We start from the raw sequence: 20,983 nt of genomic DNA, 5'->3' as shown, positions 1-20,983 counted from the left end.
GGATGGTGCTTCCCTGTAACACACTCAGGAGAGGGCCTGGCACAGAGAGGTGCTATTTAAGTATGAGCTGCTGCTTTCAATACTGTTATTTTTAAACATCATTTTCAGTGGACCAGACACCTCGTTTTATTAGTTCAGATGGTGACGCCCCCAAGCAGTAGAGCGGGGTCCTCTGCTGGTGTTCCTCTCTCCCTCCTTCAGCCCCCCTCCTCCAGCTCAATGGCAGGTCCAGGGTGAGAAGTTCCTCCCCTGGAGGCTCCTTCCAACGCCCCTTGTGTCCAGGCCCCCGAGGAGGAAAGGGTGGAGCTGCTGGAGGGCAGGCGAGAGGAAGAAGGAGCAGGAAGGTGCTCCGGACGGAAGAACATGGACCGCCCTGGAGAATTAAGAGGGGAGCAGGGAGGAGGCAGGAGGCAGTGGGGCTTGGGGCCCGGGTGCAGGCTGTGCAGAGGGAGGCAGGTGGGCAGTGAGGAGCAGAGGGCAGGCTGGAAGCAGGGCAGGCAGGCGCTGGCCCCCCCCCCAGGGGTGAGGCCTGCCGGGGCCTCTGAGCCCCTCGTGCCGCGTGGCAAAGCCTGGTCACACTCAGTTATTTTTACTTTATGTCTCCTTCCTCTTTCTTTCCGAAAAGAAATGGTGATGACTTTCCCCTCTTGTTGGTTCCACACAGGAGTGTTTGTCAAACTGCTGGGAACAGACAGCCTTTTTTTTTTTTAAAGGAAACGGAATTGCACGGGGAGTATTAGAGTGTGTTACGAACGGGAGAACAGGGATTGCTCCACGAGAGTCTCTCGGTGTGTGAGCCTTTCTGACGTGAAGTACGCTTTTCACCGGGGATTCTTGGCCAGAGAAAGTCTGAGGATCGCTGTTCGGCGAGGAAGTTTGACGGGTGCCCCCGTGGCACCATTTCTGCAGCACCAGGGGGGCATGAAGCCGTGCCCCACCCCACCCCCGCTCCCCATCACCGCCTTCCCAGGAAGGCACACTTACTATTGGGAGCAGAATATCTGACAATGACGCTGTCAAAGACACGTGTTTTAGGAAGCAGGACCTTTATGGAATTAGAAAACGGAAGCGTGAAAAACACTGAAGCCTCCTTGAAAGCAAGGATCATGGTTTTGTCACTTTTTTTCCTTAAGCCTCCCTCCCCCTCCACACCCGCTCCCGGCCCGAGCACCAGGAGAGTGCCTTGTACGAAGTGTACATGTAACAGATGCTTATTGAAGCAAATGGCTGGAACTATCGCCCCAAGGCGTCACACGGGCCCAGGGAGGGCAGGCTGAGTGTCGGTGGGGGTGGGGAGGCGGGGGCGCGGGGACAGGTCTGCATCAATCTCCGCTCGTGTCCACCCTAATGGAAGGTGTCTGGTTCCCAGCCAGGTGCTTGCACCTGGGGCTTGGCGAGGCGGCCTCCGAGCTGACGCCCACCTCAAGTCTCGGAATCCCATCTTGGGCTAATTTTCTCATGCTGATGGGCGTATTGATCTGGAAACAAGCCGGCCTGAAAAAGGCTCTGGTCTTGTCCGCAGATTCGGCCCGAGCTAATCCGCGGTCAATATGCCTAGACCGGGCATTATCGACACTTGAATGAATAGAGGACCGTGGTTTCTCAGAGCCAAACTGTTCCTCCCCTTAAAAGCAATCAGACAGATGAAATACAGCCAGGGTCCCCTGGTTCTGTGTTGGAGAGAGGATACATCACCACCCAGGATTAAAAAAAGAAATATATTTATCCTGGGATCGTTTATTGTACCGAACGAAAGCCCTAACTCCCCCAGCAGAAGCCAGCTGGGTTCTGTTGGAGTTGCGAGTCAGCCCTCTGCAGAGCGGTGTTAGGATGAAAGTCAGACACGGACACTTTTCACAATGGTATTAGAATCATTAAATACACACACGCACACGCACAACAGCAGCACCAGACAGGAACCAAACGGCTGTCTCTGCCCACCAGTACGTGCGTCTCTATGCACGCAGTCAGCTTCGTGGACGAGTAGACGCACACAGAAGGACGCGCTGGTGGCTTCCCAGTATCACGCAAGCTGTTAAGGTCTGGAATTCTGTGCGTCTACCCCCCTTACTGTCAAATACCCCGCAGCCCAGCTGGTTCTTCGTTCTGGGTTTTCTCTGTGCAGTGTTCACGTTTAACTCCTGCCCACAGCCCTGCAGCCGTCCTTGCATCTGTCTGAGTCAAGCACCAGGTCCCTCAGCCCTCTGTGCCTGCCCCCATCCCTGCACAGATCATCCCCAGGAAGCGGCTGGGGCCCCTGCTACCCTGGCCAGGCACTGAGCACATGCAGACAGTGCTTTAGTTCCCACCGTGTGGAGAAGATGGACCCGTGTAGCGTCTGGGGACCCAAGTCCTCCCCAGGGCTTCAGCTTCTGGGAGTGTAGCTGCCAGCGAAGTCCCTCCTGGGAGCCCGCCTCCCCCAGACTCCTGGGTCCTCTCACCCCCTGCTGTTGACCAGACATTTTCATGGGTTCAGAAACCAAATATGCAGAGACCGGGGGCCCGCTCATCCGGGAGCCGCACTCCCCAGGGCTCTGGTCCTGGGCGCTGCTCTGTCCCCCGGCTCAGGCTCAGGCTGAGGGCTGGGGCGTCCTAGGTCCGGGTTCCCAGGGCTTCAGCTGCTTCTGCATCTTCAGCCCTCCCGCTCTCAGCACAGCTTTTCACTGCTGCCAAGTCGTAGATCTGTGCTTGGTTCCCCAGGATATTTTTAAAATCTGCTGAAAACACATCTCCTCATAGTAAAGGAAAAAGAGGAAATGCTCGCTTCCTTTTTTTTTTTTTTTGTGGGTCCATCTCTCCTTTCCTCACTGTTGCTGCTGGATTGTGTTTTCCCTGTGTGTTGTTGTTGTTGTTGTTGTAGTTCATTTGTTTTTTTTTAAGGAAGATAGCTCTGGGGCTGCCTAAAGTCTCCTAAACCTTTCTCATGCTGGTCGGGGCGGGGTGGTTTCCAAAGGTCTCGGCAGGACCGGTGCAGTGGTGGAGTGTGGATGGGGGTCAGGCCAGCCCGGGCTGCAGAGAGAGCCCCCGCAGCGGGCAGCAGTAGGGGTGGGGGAGCAGCTATGATGTGGAGCCTGGAGGGCAGCAGGCAGAGGAGGGGGTGCATGTGAGGCCCCAGAGAACGCAGCTGCAGGGCCCGCGATGTAAGACCAGCCTGCAGAAGAAGGTGATGGCGCTTCTGATCTGCGCTGTCCAGGGTCAGGGCTGCAGGCAGAGCCCAGGCAGTCCTGTGGGGCGGGGCTCCGAGGCCGGTCAGGAGCCCTGGGCAGCCTTGTGGGGAGAGTGGTCCTGGAGCTCATGTGGGAGGGGGCTGGGGGAAGGCAGCAGGGTGGGAGGGACAGGGATGCTGCGCTAAGGAGCTATTCACCAAGATGGTGACTACTTTAAATTTAAATTAGCCAAAGCCAAATAAAATGTAAAGTTGACACCTTCGGTCACATGAGCCACATTTCAGGTGTGTCAGCAGCCACATGTGACCAGTGGCTCCTGTACTGGACGGAGCAGGTAGAAAGCCTCACCACCCTGGAACCTTCCGTTGGGCGGCATGTGCTGAACGAGAATGGGCTTCACTGACTTGAAAGGTGGCTGTGGTGTAGGAAGGAAGGTGGAATTCCAGAGAGACGATGGAAACAGGAAGAGACGGTGCTGTTTTAGACAAGGGAGATTTGTTGAAAGTGATGAGACCTGGAGCTCCGCTGTCAGCTGGACAGAGACGGAAGTCGGAAGTCTGAAGGAGGGTCCCACGGAGCAGACAGAACCTGGGGACCAGGTGGTGTGGGCATGGGGGCGGGGTGCCCCCAGGACCTTGAGAGTCTGGCCTGGGAGCCCTGGGGGAGGCTGGTCCTCACTCATCTCAAGCGCCTGGTGGGGAAGCCTCGTGCGGCAGCAGAGGGGCAGGAGGTGAGATACTGGGACTCCTTGATTTTAAGATGCCTTGAATTCTCGATTGAAAATGAGTTCGTGAAAAGTAAGGGGTACCGCCCACCCCTGGGTTGGCACGCCCACTGAGGCAGCCAGAACGTAATCGTTTAGACCAGAGTGAGGGAGAGCCATCTGTGATTGATTAAAGTCTGAGTCCAGCGGCTTCCACCTCTGACCTCGGGGCGCCACGCGTCATGAGTGGGATGAGTAAGATGCTGCCTCCCCAGGCCGGCTGCGCATCCTAAGCCTTTTCCTCCCTGGGTGCTGCTGCCACGCCGAGCTTCTCGGGACGTGGAAAGGGCAGCAGCCCTGTCTCCATTGCTTCCTAGAAGAAGCCGCGTCCTGGACAGCGGAGTGGACAATGACGCTTTGCGGGACGGAACTGTCTGCCGGATCCAGGGCAGCGTGGCTACATCTCGGAAGCGCTAGCTGTACCTGTAAAGGGCCTTATGTTTGGAGCGGGAAGCTGCCCTGGTGTCTGGGGACCAGCGGGGTGAGTTCTCCTCCCAGCGCAGGAACCCGCTGGGCAGGCCTGGAGCTGGACCTGCCAGGCTTGAATCTCACTTAGAGACACATTTGCATGATAGAGAACGGTAGGATACAGTGCTTAGAAAAATGGGGAGTTCATGTTCATAATAATCGTAATAATAAAAGCTTTTGGCCTTTATCAGTTTTCTAGGCCCTATCTAGGTCTCTCTCTTGTCACTGGAGCATCTAATCACCCCCTCCCTTTTGTTTGGTGTAAATGAATTTCCCTCTTTCTTCCTGGGCAGAATTAATCTGAAAACCCCTGCTATTGTGTGGTAGTTAATTACCTGCCTTTGGGAGTCGAACCGCTCTGAAGCTCCCCTGAAAGGGGGACCCGCTGAGGTCTCTGGAAGAAGACAGGAGTGAGAGGACAGAGCTGGGCCACCATGGTCCTGTCCCTGAGTTAGCGGGACCCGGCGGAGAAAGGCGAGGTCAGGGAACAGCCGGTGCGGGTGGGCAGGCGGGCGACTCGCACAGACCCTTTCCTCTGCCTTGTATCCTCTTCCTGTTCAGACCCCCCTCCTACCTGCCTGATGTGCATAACCACGATGCTTTCCAATCCTGAATAATTAATTGACCTTGTCAAGCCAAACTCATTGTTAAGATTAAGAGAACAGGAACAATGACTTTTAATTTCTAGACACCTACGCCCCACAGCCCCTCCCCACCCACCCGAACCTGCACAAAAGGAAATTTGAAAACCCACAGATTAGCAAGAATAATGCCTCTAATCCTCACCCTGGAAGCAAAGGACGCCTGTCTCTGCAGCCGCGTCACCTCGAAAGCAGCCGCACCCCCGCCCCGCGAGGCTCCCGTGGAGCTGAGGAAGCCTCTGCGCCACCGTCTCACTTCCATCCGGGCTGCGTCCCGCTGAGCCTGCGGCCAGGAAGCATCACCGTCCAGCTCTGAGTCACCTTCTGAGCACACCTGCCTGCGCCAGGGGCCAGCGGCCCTGTGTGACAAGAGGTCACACTTGCCATCCCCGACTGCTTTCCAAACGGTCGAGCCTTTTCCCGCCCCGTTCAAGAAATGGATGAAATTGCACATCCAGTCTGATCGTGAGACAGGTGCCTCTGTCTTCAGCAGGACTTTCAAAAAGTCAGGAAATTAAATTCCACTCCCAAATTAAAGTGTTCCTCAAAGCCCCCGGAGAAGGCCAAGGGAGGGGGCATTTTACCTGAAATTGAATCACAGAATTTGAACAGCACACAAATGAGGTGACTCAGCTTTACCTGCTGAGGTTTGTAATTTACGACGCAGTTACTGGCAGCGGAGGGGCGCAGATTCTTGGTGGGTTTACTCAGTTTCAGTCACCCCCCTGGAAAGGCATCCATCTGCTTCGCCAACCAGGGGAGAGCCTTCTAGACTGAAGACGTCTGAGACAGGCTCTGTAGTGAAAGTCGTGCAGGTTTAGTAATGGCATGTTCTGTGCCTTCTGGCACTGCTGGGGAGGGTCCTCGTGTCTCCCAGGCACTCAGGAAAGTTCAGCGTCCGTGTTCCTGGTGCCTCCTGGTCCACTCAGTAGGCAGACAGCAGGTCCCCCTGCCCAAGCCCTCCGCACCGCTCACGGCTCTAAGGAGGCAGAAAGTCCCGGAGACCCTATTGCTTCCTAGCGAAGGCGAGAGTCAGTCAGAACCCCTCCAGGTGAGCAGCTAGAGCCCCCAGGGAAGGCCTTTAAGCAGCTACAGAGTTCTCACCCCTACCTGGCCCTCCCCAGGGAGTCTGTGCTGCCTCAGAGTCTGATGCAGTAGGATTAAGAAAAAGGGGCTCTGATTCCTCCTGGATCTTGTGTAGTCCTGCAGCCTCCTAACAGGACGTGCCGTCCGCTTCCACTGGGGACAGGGCAGACGTCGGGTCCTGGGAGCGCAGTGCTTCCTACTGCATCCCTTCAGACTCCTGTCCCCGGTCAGAGGCTCCCTGTGGTTTACTCGAATTGAACTTGAAGCAGAGATTCTTAATGAAGGACTTGTGAGAATATTGTTATGGTTTCGGTACTCATGGGATCTCAGCCGTCCTAGAATATGTCCAAAAGAATCCTCGTTATCGTGTCCCTAAAGGTTTCAGTAGGTCGTGCCTGTGGGGTGTGTACAAAGCGATGCCCGGGACAACGTCATTGCTTTGAAGGCCCTGCCTGTGGCGGACGGCTCGGAAGCATCTGGAAGCTCTCTTCTCTTCTTGCTGCAGTTGAGGTGCCTGGCTTCTCAGGGCATGGGGAGGAGAGGTGACTACGCCTCTTAGTCCGTCTGTCATCCAGTGGAGGATTGACAGCTGTCAGCTTTCAGTTCCATTTAACTGGATTCTGGAGCCAGGCATGGGGGACCCAAATGTTCAAAGAGCGTTCCCTGCCCTGCGACTAGGATGCTTCTACGTAGAAATGCCATGGGAAGGGAAGGATGGGGTTTACCTGCAAGCTTCAGCAAGAGTACAAAGTTGCATTTCTCCAGGGTCTTCAGTGGCGAGCAGAATTTCTCAGAGTTCCAGAGAGAAGCATCCTGGGCAGGCGCAATGGCACGCACCAACCTGGAAAGTCCAAAAATGTGTGACACGTAGGAGGAAGAGTGTGGACCGTAAGGGGTCCTGGGGCAGGGCTTCTGGGGTGAAACCACGGGGCGTATGGCCAGAAGGGTGGGCTGCGTCTAGGATGCGATGCCCTGTGTATCCGAGAAGGAGCTCAGTGATCAACAGAAGGATTCATGTCCGTGGTTCTTCTAGATTTTTTCTACAAGAACCTCACTTCTCTGCCTCCAGGAGCGTAGTGTTCAGTTGTTTTGGCAAAGGCCAAATATCCAGAAGCCTCTCAGTGGAATGAAATGGCAGCTGCCAGGGGCAGTGAACCTTGGGAGGAAGAGAGAAGCATGGGAAGGGAAGAGTAGATCCAAACCCAGCTGGTCCAGTGTCCCTCCCTGGTGTGTCCAGGTGCAAAGGAGAAAGACTCAAAGACTCTGCTGCCGTCAGGTCAGCATGTAAAGCACTAAAACATGAGTCCTCTGATTGCAGCCGCACTGAGGATGCTCTCCCCGCTGCATGGTTACGGCGTTCTCCTCTGTGCACCAGCAAACTGAGCACGTGACACGGGCTCTTCGCTCTGTCGTGGTGGTGACTGTCCCAGAGAGCGTGAGGATGTTGCCAAGGGTGAATGGGAGCCCCGCCCACCACCGCCACCCACGTCCTCACTGGTGCCTGGGAGCCACGTTCAGAGGGGGGACGCGGTGTTGCAAGTGTCTCCAGGCCAGCTTGGGCTGGATGCTGTCCCCAGCTGGAGGATGTCTTAAGATTTATATTCCTGTTGAAAGTCGTCTGTGATAATTTAGTGTCTGAGGTTGGCATGAAATCTAACTGGCTCCTGCTGGAGTCCAGCTCAGCGGTGAGAGGCTCCCGGAGATGTGGGAGCACGATGTTTTTCTTTCCAGAGATCTTCATTTCATGTTATTTGAGAAAAAAATTTATGGATTTAAAATTAGGGCAGTTTAATTTGGTGGCATGTTTTCTTTATGTCTCAATTATATATTCATGTCTTTGTGGTAAACTCAGCTGGTGGGGGGATTAAGAATTCAAAATAGAGGATTTCCACTTGGCAAATAGTGCTTTCCGTGGTGATTAATTGAGAGTCTGCACAATGAACCCGGCGTTGGCCCCGTTGGGGATTAAATAGCTCAGCAGAGACAAGTAAGATTTCAGGATCCAGGAGTCGTGGATTCCAGTCTGAATCTAGACATCAGTACCTGGAAAAACGACCTACCTCTTTGATCTATCTCAGATCAGATGCTCTTTATAGAAAAGTTTTGATGTCTCACACAATCTGATTTGGAGAAAGGTACCAACAGAAGGGAGCCACCGCTACCTGTGAACGCCCCTCATTAGTGCACGAAGGCTCTGCCTGCCTCTGTCTGACGTTGGCTCCCTAAGCAGCCCCGATCCTCTGTGCCAAGGGTGCAGACGCGTCCCGCTGCAGAGCTGGGTTCCCCTTCCACAGAGCCCGTCTGGATCGCACCCCCTCCCCATCCTGGGTCCCTCCTTTGCCGTCTGTGCGCCTGGGTCCTGGCCTCCTCCCCCGGAGACGCTCCCCTCTCTCGCCGTCATCCCCTCTGCTCTTCCGCCTCCACTGAGCCTGCCTCGTGGCGCCTTCTTTGCTGCAGACCCTGGGCTCCAGAAAGGGGCGCTGGTGCCAATGCAGCCCGTCCCTCAAGGACCCACGCTAGCCATGACCTCTCTTGCCACCTCGTGTTTGGGGATCAGAAAAATTGCCTTTCCTTTTCCCCTTTCACTGAGGCCCAGACCGCCGTGTGCTGAGTGCTGAAACACCAGTAGGAATAGACACAAAGCGGGTGACAGTGTCCTTAGGGTGAAGACCTAATGGGGCTGGGACAGCACCGTTCACGAGAACCCCAGGATGGGGGCAGATGCTCCTGCCAGCTGGGGAGCAGGGCCAAGCCCGGGAAGGCCCAGCAAACAGAGGTCTCTTGAAAGTGATGGTCTGACGTTGCAGCTCCCGGTTGTTAAAACAAAAACTAAACAGCTGGTCTGCGCGCACCCACTCCGCTCCCCACCGCCCACCGCTCTCCACTCACGGCCGGAGCGGTCCTCCCAAGCCTGAAACCGTCGGTACCTGAGGGCTGCTCCTCACCCGAGGGGAGCCGGTTCCGGCCCGAGGGCGGCACGTCCTGGGACGCGCCGCTGTCCCTGTTCTCACGTCATTTTATTTCGCTGGTCTTGTTCATTCCAGCCATGGAGATGGCCCTCTGCCTTGCGTTCTTCCCTCTTTTCTCTCTGTTAACCCCATTTATCCTTCAAACACTAACTCGAATGCCACGTCCTGGGGGACGCTGCCTCAGACCCGCCTGTCCTGGGTTAACCCCTCCCCCATCTCCCCAAGGACCGAGAGCCGCGCAGTCCTCTGTGCTCCTCGCCAGGGTGACAGTTCAGCGTGTGTTTGTGATTAGTGGGTGATGTGGGTTTTCCCAGCAGACTGTGAGCCTCCTGAGGGCGGGGGGCCTGCCCGCCCTCCCACCCTGTCCCCAGTGCCTGCAACGTCACAGGGGCTCATGGACTACTTGTTGGCTTAAAATGGGCCCATAAAGCTGCTTTTTTAAACCACTAAGCAAAATGCTTCATTGTGTGTCGAGACTGGCTGTGACAGGCTAAATCGTGGCCACCCAAAGATATCAGGTCCTGATTTTCGGAAATTGTGAACATTACCCTATATGATGACGTCTTGGCAGATGCGATTAAGATTTGACATGAGGAGATGGTCATGAGTTAACCAGCGGGGGCACAAAGTGTACTTACATACATTCTTAGAAGATGGAGGCAGGGGATTTGATACAGACACACAGAGGGGAAGCCAAGTGACTGCTGGAGCAGAGACTCAGTGTTGCCTCCCTGACCACTGGCCTGATGCAGCCTTGAGCCAGGGCGTGTCAGTGGCCAGCAGACGCTGGAAGAGGCGAGGGACAGACTCCCCACAGAGCACCCGGAGCAAGTGTGGTCCTGCGGGCGCCAGGTGTCAGCCCGGTGAAACCGACTGTGAATGTCTGGTCCCCACCTTCTGTTGTTTCAAGCTGCCGAGCCCGGGGTGATTTGTTCCGGCCGTCCCAGGAAGCACGCACGCTGGCTGCAGCACTGACTCCCCGGCGGGGGACGTCAGGAAAGGTCCACGCTTCTGAGGACACGGCGGTGTTCCTCTCCCTCAGCTTGATGCTGTGTTACTGTCGAATGGAAAACAGGAAACGGAGACATAAGGTAGAACCATCCACCTTAGGGGGTCGGTGCAGATGTTCCCCGTGTCCCCTACTTTGTTTTAAAATAGCTTCTAAGCAGGAGAGTGTAGCTCAGTGGTGGAGCGCAGGCCTAGCATGCACAAGGTCCTGGGTTCAATCCCCAGAACCTCTGTTATAAAAATAAATAAATAAATAAATAAATAAATAAATAAACAAACAAACAAACAAACCTAATGACCTCCCCCCAGAAAATAAATAATAAGACAAATATATTTTAAAAAAAACTTTAAAAAGTAAGCATGCAAACCAACAAAAAATAAAGTTGAAAACAAACAAATTTTTTTTTTTAAATAGCTTGTGAGCGTTACCAGGCTCTGCCCTCAGTGCCGTCTCTGAGCACTGGCCAGCCTGCTGCCCTCCCTCCCTCCGCAGGCAGGCAGAAAGGGTGCAGTCAGCCCTCGGCTGCAGCCCCTGGGGCGGTTCTCCCATAGCCGTAGGCTAGACTCTGGGAGACAACGCAAAGACCAGATAGGTGTCCCCAAAGAATATTCTAATGGGTGGCAGAGAAGTTCATTATAATATAGAGAGAGAGTCGAGGCAGGGCCCGGGGACGGTGGCCCGAGAGGCCTCTACCTTCGAGAACCCCAGGACACTTCCTAAAGCATGCTTTGCTTTAGTTAAGTGCTGACCAGGACTAGCCAGGTGCAGCAGGGAAGGGGGACTGTCCTAGACAGGTGACAGCATGTGTAGAGACCACGAGATGGACGGGAACGTGGCCCATTCAGAGAACCCAGGGGCATCCCTTGCGCAGGCTCTAAGCGGGTGAGAGAGGCTGGGAGGTGAGCCTGGACAGGTGAGCTGCACCCAGATCCCACGAGGCCCCGTAAGCTGGCTGCAGAGCTTGAGATGTCTTTATGGGCAAAAAGGCCCAAATTAGAAGAGAAAGGACCCTATTCAGGGAGATTTCTCAATGATTTCTGTGTTGCCGAGAGGATACCTGGGAGCCGAGCGAAGGCAGGAAGCCCAGCAAAGGCAGGAAGCCCTGCAGGATTTCAGCTTCTCCAGTCTGTTCCTTCCCCGGGGCCTCCCAGAGCTGCCAGGTGGGAGGAGGCAATGTCGACAGAAAGTGGGTGGGAAGGGATAAATTGGGAGCTTGAGATTTGCAGATACTGATGACTGTATATAAAATAGATAAACAACGAGTCCTGCCGTAGAGCACAGGGAACTACGTTCAGCATCTTGCCGTCATCCGTAGTGAAAAAGAATACGAAAAGGAGTGTATGTACGTACATGTGTGACTGAAGCAGGATGCTGTGCACCAGAAATGGACACGTTGTAACTGACTGTACTTCAATTTAAAAAAAAAAAAAGGAAACACACAAAAACCCGGCGAGCAGCCTGCACCCTGACCTTGAGCGGGTGTAAGTGGTTGACTGATTCTCTGACTTGGCTTCCGTGAGCACCTGTTTGGAAGATGAGTGGGGCTGGCGGGGAGGTGAGACGTACAGTCTGTCCTTTCTGGGACCCGGTTCCCCCCTCTTGCCATTCCCCATCTGTCTCTCTGAGGCTGCTTTTCCTCTGATGTCACCAGCAACTTCTTTTTCATCTCCGCCTGTCCTTTTTGTCATCTTCTGCCTCTTGCAGTTTTTCATGCTTTTTCGTCTCTCTTTAGTCTTGCTCTGTTCTGCTCTCTCCTCGCTCTCTTGTCTAAGCCACTACCGCGCACCTGTGGCCGCACCATCTTCATTTTGACCTTCTGGTCTCAGTCCTGTGCCCTCTTTGGCTGATGGGTTTTTTGTTCTGTTTTTGTCCAAATCCCCTTTCCGTCTGCATTTTCTTTCTGTCCCTCTCCCCCCTCTCCTCGCTCCTTGGCCCGTTATCCTTTGGCATCCCTGAGCGGTACCCACGGTTCTCCTCCCCCCAAGTCTGCAGCCCCGCACTCCCCTGCCTGCCGTCCCCCTCAGCCCTGCCATCTCTGCCCCACGGCCTGTCCGTTAGGACCGTTTCTCCTGTAAGTGGCATCCATGGTTTTCCCTCCAACACTCAGAGTTCACGTGGCCGTTGTGCAGAGGATAAGATAATCAAGTGTGCTTTTTCTTTATTTATTTTGCCTTTCCCTTAATAAGCACATCTTGAAATTGAGCTGCAGTGTCACTCACACTATCACTTCCCCGGGGAGTCCGCATTCAGTCTCAGTTGAAATTGTTGGCTTGCGCAGCCCAGGGAAGGAAGATGGTACTTTTAAGGTTTCTTTGTTGAGACTCAAACATGGTGTGTCTGCGTCCTTTGTCCCTAACGCAGCGTGTATGTGTAGGCACTTGTGTGTGCGTGGCGGGGGCCGCGGTGCAGGAACCAGAGCTGAGCCCCAGGGGTCTTCGTGGTGCGGGGGCCGCGGTGCGGGAACCAGAGCTGAGCCCCAGGGGTCTTCGTGGTGCGGGGGCCGCGGTGCGGGAACCAGAGCTGAGCCCCAGGGGTCTTCGTGGTGCGGGGGCCGCGTTGCGGGAACCAGAGCTGAGCCCCAGGGGTCTTCGTGGTGCGAGGGCCGCGGTGCGGGAACCAGAGCTGAGCCCTAGGGGTCTTCCCGGCCCCCGCTGTGCCCAGAGGCCACCGCTGCTCCAGGCTGGGGTACTTCTCTGGGGCGTGATGTGCCCACAGATACGCTGGTCCTGGAAGACTCATCTCACTGTACTGTTAGAGGCGGCTGGAGGGGACAGTGGTGCCCAAGCTTTCATCGTGCAGTGACAGCGATATTTGCAGTCGTGGATTGTTGAAACCTTACTGTCTGGCTGCCAGGGATTGAACGAAGGGCTTAATGCACGTTATCTCGCTCAAGGTTCACAGCCACCCTGCGCCTCACATGCTCTTGGACCCTTACTTTATTTATTCCTTTGACCCTTACTTTAGAGATGAGGAAACTGAAGCGTCCCAGCCCGGGTGAGGTCTCCCATCAGCGAGCAGCAGAGCCAGGATCCAAGCTCGGGAGGCCTGACTCTGCGCAGCCCAGCTTCAGGCGCCGTGTCCCTTTCGTGAGCAAAGGCAGGTTAATCTGACTCAGGACCGGTCCCCGGTGGGGCGGCCCCCTGAGCAGGAGCCACGCGCTCTGACTGTTTCAGAGCCAGAGGCCACCTTGGTGGCCACCCGGCCGGTGCTCCTCGGTGCTGTTGTGCGGCCGTTACCCCCCGGCAGGGCCCAAGGCCTCCCCCACCGGAGATTCCGATTCTGGAGTTCACAGGGGATAAGGCCGCGGCATCCTCACTTTTTCAAACAAGCTGGGTGCCTGTAGATTTCGCGCATGTTGAGGACCACTGTTCTGATATTATAGATGGAAACCATGAAACTTGAGAGGTTAACTGGCTCGTCCGAGGTCACAGGGCTTGCGGCGAGTTGCAAGGACCGACCCCGGCTCTCCGGGCTCTCCTCCAGAGCTCTTTCCTTGATGAAGGACAGCTCCCTCCTCGTGTGTGTGAGAGGACACAGTGAAATGTGGTGGGTAAGAACGTGCCCTGAGACACAACTGCCCTGACACACTTCACTTGGTGCTTTGAGTTTGTCACGTCTGCAAAATGAGCACAATAAGGCCTGCCTGTCTCAGGGAGTTGCTGTGAGTTGATAGTGTGACCTGAGCCCACCCGAAGGCTTCAAGTCCTGCCCAGCACATGGTAATGATCTCACTGTATGGAAAGGACCACTCACTAGACATCAGCCTTGCCAGCCGTGCTCAAAGAAGTCTCAGAGTTGAATTTTAAAAATGGTACGTAAGTGCAGAATGTTTATTAGACTATAAAACCATTGAAGATGGCCTGGGTTCTTAAAACATACCTTGAGCAGGTTGCTGTCACCTGTGGGCCCTCACTGTGCCTGCTGATGGCCTGTGTGGCCACTGGTGGGCTGGGTTGGGCCCAGCATCCAAATCCAGTGTGGCCAGGTTGCCCCCAGCCTGTTCCCACAGCAGGGCACTGCTCTGCCTCCCAGGGCTTGTCCACCTCATCGCCGGAGCAGAAGCCCAGGCATTTGGAACAGTGGTGATGCGGAAGAGCGTTAGCACTCATCTCGTAGACCGACCAGGCCTGCTGTCTGCGGAAGACTGCTGTCCTGGTGTTTTCAGTTCCATCCAACAGGGACAGCATGGTAGAGCAGCATGCTCTCTCTTCCTTCGTCTGAAGCAGTGCTGTCCCTCCCAGGTCTCCCGTGCCATCGCTGGTCCCTTCCTACACCACTGTTTCCGTCTCAGCCTTTTCTCACCTGTTGGTCTCTGCACCGTCTCCTTCTGCTCTTCTCAGCTGGGCTGCATCACACCCCGTGATCGGCCCAAGCCCGCAGCGTTGGCTACTGTGGTTTCACTGACTGAAAACCACGCCCTGATGTCCAGCACCAGCAGAGCGGCATCTTCAAGAGCTCATCGGATTCCCCTCTGGAAAGCTCTGCCCTGTGTTGGACACTGTCCTCACCACCCCAAGTTCTCTTGCTTGTGTGCTGGCAATCTTGAAGAATGAAGGCGCTGCAACCCTGTTGCCAAGGACAGAGAACTAGAGGTGGTCCTGGATTCTCCTCCCACGGCGCCCCTGGCTCAGCCAGCCACTCATTCACATCTCCCCATCCTCACCATCACCGCCTCGGTGCAGGGCCTTACCTCTCCTCACGCGCTCAGTTGCCTTGGATGCAGAGTCTGTCCTGCACTGCACACCTCCGTCCAGTGGCTGGAGAGATAGTAACAGAACAGGGTTGTCGGGTTCCTGCTGGGCCGTGGGCACCAGGCGAAGCTCTTGCAGAGTCTCATTTAAATCTCACAACAGTCGTAGGCAGCAGGTGAGAATGTGACACCTACACTTTAGATGAGGAAACCGAGGCTAAGAGGAGTGGAAATCCTGCTAGAGATCATGAAGCCTCACGTGGAAGATGGGGCTGAACCCTCACCTGCTGCTGAGAGGTTGCCCACGGTGGCTCCACGCCCTCCCCGGGACGCTGAGCTCTCGCCGTGCTTCCTCAAAACCAGCGCCTGGCTCAGTGCCGCTTCGTGCAGAGAAGAGCCCTTTTTCTCTTGCTGTTTGGGGTGTTGATTTCATTGCATTTTCATAATATTTCATGCTTTAATTTAATGTGTCTAGTGGTATTGTGCAGTGCCCTTGGCATCTCGGGAGAAGAGAGAGTTTTATAAATAAAATTGTTATTACAGCTGCTCTGCTAGCAGCCCCGCAGCTGTAGGGCAGAGGCATCGTTACGCTCCGTGTGGGACGCCCTCACCCCAAGCCCTCTGTGCTCCAAGCTCTCCCTGTCCCTTGTGCTCTCTCCTGCTTGCTGCGTCCAGACACAGTCGGGTCGAGTTTCTCCTCACTCTCTCCACCAGGACTGATCGTTGATCAGAAAAAACCTCAGACAGAGTTCTGTGTAACGTATTCTGGAGAATATGACCTAGTTTTTTTTTTTTTTTAACCTTTTGGAATTACTGAGGTTCCAAACCCCATTTGCTAGACCTGTAACGTCAGTTTTGCAATGAGTCAAACCTCCTTGCTCACTCTTGCTCATTATTTTTCAGTCTGTGGCAGAAATCCCTTCCAGGAGACTCTGGGGCTGGATCGGAATCGATCCCAATGCTTATTTGGAACCTGGGATTTCAGAGCTCCAAACTTTGAGACTTCTGCAGACACGTTTTTTTTTTTTTTTTTTTTGGTCGGTCTTGAAAGGAGGTAAAGCTCAAACAAGGGGAATAAGGCGAAAGTCTCTGTTATTGGCCATCACTTTTGGCACGAAGGCTGCCTTCGGGAGCCTGCCTGCAGCCTCACGGTCCCGCAGCTCCTTAGGAGCGAGAGCTGTGAGGGGGAAGTCCCAGGCGAAACCGATGGCTGAGCTGGTCTGTCTCCCCGGCCATCTCCCAGATCACGCTACTGGGTTTGACCTTCCCTCTCTCAGCTCCCCGCACGGCTTGCCCCTTTCCCATTATTTTCAATGCGTTTTGCTCATTCGTTCATTCAGTAGAAATTAACCAGGCACGTAGTAGGTCCCAACGCTATGGCCAGTGTGTGCAAGATGGGCGAGACCGGCGTCATTCCTCACCCCTTTCGCTTCTTCACGTCTTCCCCCCCTTTCAGCTTGGCTTGTCTCCATCTCAAGCAAATGTTTGCTTCCTCATTTACGGTAGCAGTAAGGATTTCTGAAGAAGGTTGCTAATTAGCCAAGAGCAATACTCTGCACTGTCTCTACTCCGTGTTTTCAGAGAACGAATGGGAGTAGCCAATCTGTCCGCCGCAGACGAGTTCATTGCCATTCAGGCAGTGGCTGACACGCACCTTGCCCGAGGCTTCTTGTGTTATGAGCAGCATATTGGCTTTAGTTGTCTGTACCTCTTCCCAGCTACGCTGGGAGCCCTAGACGAATGGAAGACACAATAACACGAAAGAATTTATTGCATTATACGTGGTGGCCGTGCACGGTGTCAGTCGCAGGAAACACGGTCAGCCTGTTCAGGGGTGGGGATGTGCCGTCCTCTCTCCTCACCACACAGAAGGTGATGGACGTCTGACAACTCTGTTTCCTTCTGGCCAAATAAGAACATGAGATAAACTATGACCCAGATGTCCAGGTCAACAAGAAACAGACAGGATGACGCCTGCTTGGCCCCCAAAGGGAAGAATAATTTCCAGCGAAAAATGACTAACCAGAAACGTTCAATTTGCTACAAAGGATGCAGCCTAGAGACCTAAGTCAGTTGGGTTTTCCTGCAGCTCGGAAATGCTTCACAAGGAACACAGCAATCAGAGAGAACCCAAGAAACTCTGCACTCCTGGGCTCAGTCTTCTCAAGGTACACTAGTCACCTGGTGACACTTTGTATCCCTGCTGAGGACAAGGCACTCTCCACGACACTGCTTGTGCTGAAGAAGAACGCTCCAGCCCCGTTCCTCATTTTCGGATGAGTTTGTCCTCATTTGTCACCTCTCGAAGTCCATCTAAAGAGGTGTGATTCCAGACCATCCTCCCCACGCCTTTCTCCAGGGGGACCGTGAACTTAGGAAGTCCCCTTGCGTGCATAGGGCAATCCTGGGCTGCGGGTGGAAGGCTGGCCTGGTCCGTTTTTCCCTGCTCTGTTGGGTATCTCATATCACTCTCATTGTAATTCTGGGTTAGTCCTTTAATTAAAATGGCCAGCTCGCCCAGAGGTAACAGAATAGGAATGAATGGGACCTGCGATTGTCCACATGCCAGGTTCCCTTGTCAGCCTCGTCTCCCATACATGCTGCCAGCCCAGCCTCCTCTGGGACCGAGACGTTTGAAAACAGTGCGGCAGCCTCATCTCCCGGGCAGTGTTTGTCTCCATCATTTGCTTTATTAAATATTGATTTTCTGTTGCATTATTAAACCTTAAGTCCAGCGCATAAATTCTGGGCTGATACTTTCATCTGGCTCTCCTCATTTTTTTGGCTTTTAGGACTGATTTTCAGGCCAGATCTCCTGGGGAATCTTTAAGTCAACCCAGGGCCTGAGAGAATCCTGCCTGCAGGAAGATGAGGAGCCCAGGCTTGAGAGGAGCTTGCCCCCCAGGGCAGGATGAGAAAGACTGAGCTTGTGCAGAGCAGGTCTTGGCTGTGCACTCACCCCGGACGCAGACGCCTGTCCGCGTTGGGATTCAAGCCGTTGTTCCAGGAGGCCTCTCTGAGTCACACCGCGGGACCCTGAGTGGGCGAGTACGCTGCGGAGCTGGTTTTAGACTCAGACGCCCCAGAGCCCTTCAGACATTATCTAATCCGTCGTCCACTTGCCCCCTTCTGTGTTGGTGTCTCTTATTCCTAGGGCTTGAGTCATCCGTTCTAATCACAGTGTCCTTTGCCTTTTCACTTACCTGGGGCCCCTGGTTCATCCTTACTTCTCCTTCCTCTCTCTCCTTTCTAAGGGCCACTGGCTGGGTAGACAGCCTTCTCACTCCGTGGTAGGATGGCGCCGTCACACGCCTTATGACTCTTTCTGAGGGATGCAGACATCCCCTGCCAGCTGTGTTAGCTGGGGGACCCCCGAGCTTGGCTCCCCAGCCCGAGCACAGCACTGCACACTGGTGCCGCCGCCGGCCTGAGCCCGGAGATGAGGAACAGGAGTGCTGTTGCCTTTGTCTTCAACGATGACGGAGGAACAGGAGAAAGCCTGGAAGGAGATACCGATGGAGTTTCCCTGGCAGGGCTGGACCCCGTCGCTGTCGCTAGGCAGGTTTGCAGGGACCTGTGACCCCCTCCCCGCCTGGACTGCAGCTCGTCCCAGCTTCCTCTCCACGTCTCCAGAAGGCAGTGTCAGGAGGCCGTCCCGGGAGCCTCCGGTAAAAGGCCAGAAGTGAGGAGAAGGGGGAGGACGGACTCACCCTGGGACGGAGAGGGCCTGCCACTGACACCTGCTGGATGTGCCCCTCCAGCTGCTGCCGGCCAGGGACTGACCAGGCCTGTGTGGCCACATCAGATGAGACTGAAAAAGACTCTTGGGGACTGTTTCACTGAAAATGCCTGAAGGTCAAGGTAGAAGCTATTGTCGACTTCACCTTCTCCCACCTCCCTCGTGTCACCAACCTCCTTCGGCCTCCGAAGAACAGGAGAGGGGCTCCCGAAGGCCACGGAGCCCAGAGCCCGTGTCCTCCCATAGTTCCTTCCCCAAACCTGCGTCTCTCCGTGGTAGGACCTGGGCAGGTAGGTGGTACAGTGGTGGGGAACTACCTACCCTGGTAGGTCCTATTTCCTTAAGAAAGGCTCCAGGTCTTTTTTCTTAATATTAAGCCGAAATGTCCCTCCCTCTGATGGCTGAGTCTTGGTTACTCTCCTAAAAGTGCACAGAATAAGTTGAATTGTTTGTAGTCATAAAAAGTGCTTGGCTTTTAACTGAGAGAGATGGATTTTAAATCTTACTGCCTACGTGCAGACCGGAATGGCTGGGTCTTAGCAGTGACGTCTGCGTCGATCTGATAGGTAATCTCTCTGAGTTGCCGCTTTTCTCCCTTCCAGCAGCCTGAGGACAGCCGTCATCAGTTTATCACGAGGAGGGGCTGAAACTTGGGGAAATGCCTCGTGTTAGGAAGCACCCAATGTTCTTTTAATTCAACTGGACAAACGTTTGCTCAGTGCCTGCCGTGGGAGCCGGAAATGAGCCTGACCTCAGGCCGGAAATGACCACACGTGGTCCGCGTGCTACGCTCCTCAGGCCTCCCCTCCCCCTCGCCGGGCGGCGCAGCGTTGCGCAGGCCTGTCCCTGCACTCCCCTCGTTGTATGCCCACTGTCCGTCCACCCAAAAGATGTGACTCTTGGGGCTAAAGAATCCTCCTCTGAAGGTCGCGATTTTCCTCAGGAAGTGTGGGTTGTTGAATGAATCTCTGATTCCTCATCGTTCATGTTGTGATGGATTCCAGTGTCTTCACTTCTCTCTTTAGACGTCGGCTAACTTTCCCCCAGGGCAGCCCGAGCTGGCGGAGACCAGGCAGCCCTCTGACTTCCATGCCGTCACCGAGGGCGCTGTTGCTGACCCCTTGACAAAGGTAATGTCCTTTCGTGCAGTTTGACCGCCCCGGGGTCCCTTTGGTTTCCTCACTGACAATTTCTACCAACTCAATCTGTGTCGCGGTTAAAAAAATCCACTTGAATTACAGGAATTCGCTCCAGTAGCTAAGGAGGTTTACTGACAGGCGGAGCAGACATTGTGGAAGCAAGTTCAGGAGGAACAGCAAACCCTCAGAGAGGAGCTCCCCTCCTCTTGGCTCTCGTGTGGGGCTGCCGTCCCCTCACGTGGCGGCTTTCTGCACGTCCCCTGTGGTCTCCTGAGGCTCTTGCCTCGGGTTTCTCTGACCGCCACTGTCTTCACCCACATGCGGCCCCGACCTGCCTTTGTGCACGTCCAAACAGCTGAGGAATCTCAGTCAAGTCACTTGATTTTGGTGCCTCAAGTCCAAATTAGCAGATCAAGCCAGACGTCTTCCTTTGGGTCGGAGGACCATGCCTATTCCACTCAGCTGTGGCTGGGGAGCAGGTGGAGGCACCGGGTGTGTGAGGCTGTCTGTGTCTGCTCAGGGCTCTGCTGTGCAGAAGTTGATATGGGTAAACAATTAGCAATTGATAGTTTAAGAAAGAGATGTTTTGCAATGTCTACAAGGTTAACAACCAAGGAGGGTCTGCAGGAACCTTGTCTGCCTCCCTCTGGTTCTGCTCACCAACTTCACTCGCTTTCTGAGAATTCTGGCTGAGACACAGTCAGAAAATGTGCTCCAGGAACAGAAGCTTCTCTTCAAAAAATAGGACTTTGGGGAAATCTTTTCAGAGGCTAGACATCACCCTAACTTCTGTTGGGTGATAAGAAGTAGTTTGGCCTTACAGAGGGATGAGACTATTAAAATCTACTGAAATGTCAGTAGTTAAAAATCAGAAACAGTACGGGGAAGGCCAGCCCCATTCCAGGCCAACACTCAGGTCTCCCCAGCTTGCAGCCCCGCAAGATGTGCAGAGCAGGGGCTCCAGGTCACATGGGAATATTGCAAAGGGGTCGGGGACCCAGGGTCTTTGGGCTATTTCTGTCTCAGGTTATTTTGATTTTTCCATTTGATGCTGTCAGAAACTCAGAAACTGATCATTTGTGCTGGAAATAGCACACCTCCTGCCCTTCGTTTCGATCGCTTTGGCCATGTCTGATTGGTGAATTTGATTGCTGGCCACAGAAATTTCATTTGTGTCGAGAGCATTCTGAGCAGATCAATGCAGGAGGAATCCGGGCAAGATCAATTGTAATACCAAAGGGCCTGTACAAAGTCGTGCCGCCCGCCTGCCATCCTGCAGCCCAGTGTCTGAACGTCTCCCGGGTTATCTAGG

General features: G+C 54.5%; 1 protein-coding gene across 6 annotated transcripts in view; it reads left to right on the top strand.

Annotated features, from left to right (window-relative positions):
- NTM (neurotrimin) overlaps positions 1 to 20,983 on the top strand; it is an 820,661-nt gene that overhangs the window by 667,572 nt on the left and 132,106 nt on the right. The window lies entirely within an intron of this gene.

This window comes from Camelus ferus, chromosome 33 (assembly GCF_009834535.1).
Source record: "Camelus ferus isolate YT-003-E chromosome 33, BCGSAC_Cfer_1.0, whole genome shotgun sequence".
NCBI lineage: Eukaryota > Metazoa > Chordata > Mammalia > Artiodactyla > Camelidae > Camelus > Camelus ferus.
The sequence above is the reverse complement of the archived record's forward strand: the minus strand, read 5'-3'. Positions and strand labels throughout refer to the sequence as shown.